Here is a 522-nt window from a genome sequence, read left to right on the forward strand (position 1 = left end):
GTTTTCCCATTTAAATATATTGTAAACTTAAAACAGCACAGCCACATTATATCACTCTTATGTATCTATAAAATGGGACAAATCTTACCAATACTCATAGAAATTCTGATTATCATTCACTCTGTACAGCTGCTCAACTTTTTCATGGAAAACATTTTTCATATTACTAAGCACAAAAACCTTCAATACTAATGAACACAGGGTTTTTATCAAATATCTGAATCCTGTCTTCTTCAGCAGGTTACTTAAGTTCAAAATATTTCTCCTTACACGATTTCGATTTTTCAAACACAACAGGTACTGCAACACTGGACAGAACTTATTTACATACAATTTTCAAATCTTACAATTTATGTCATGGATCAGATCAAGAGAAATCTGAGAATAACTTCATTATCAATAGCTCTGCCATTCACTACAAACATTAGATGAAACTTCTTGAACAAATATCTTACTTCATCTCATTAAATATAGTATCTACGTCTATAAAAAAGTGTCACTTTCTGCCACAACTGATCAGGT

This window comes from Penaeus chinensis, chromosome 24 (genome assembly GCF_019202785.1).
Source record: "Penaeus chinensis breed Huanghai No. 1 chromosome 24, ASM1920278v2, whole genome shotgun sequence".
NCBI lineage: Eukaryota > Metazoa > Arthropoda > Malacostraca > Decapoda > Penaeidae > Penaeus > Penaeus chinensis.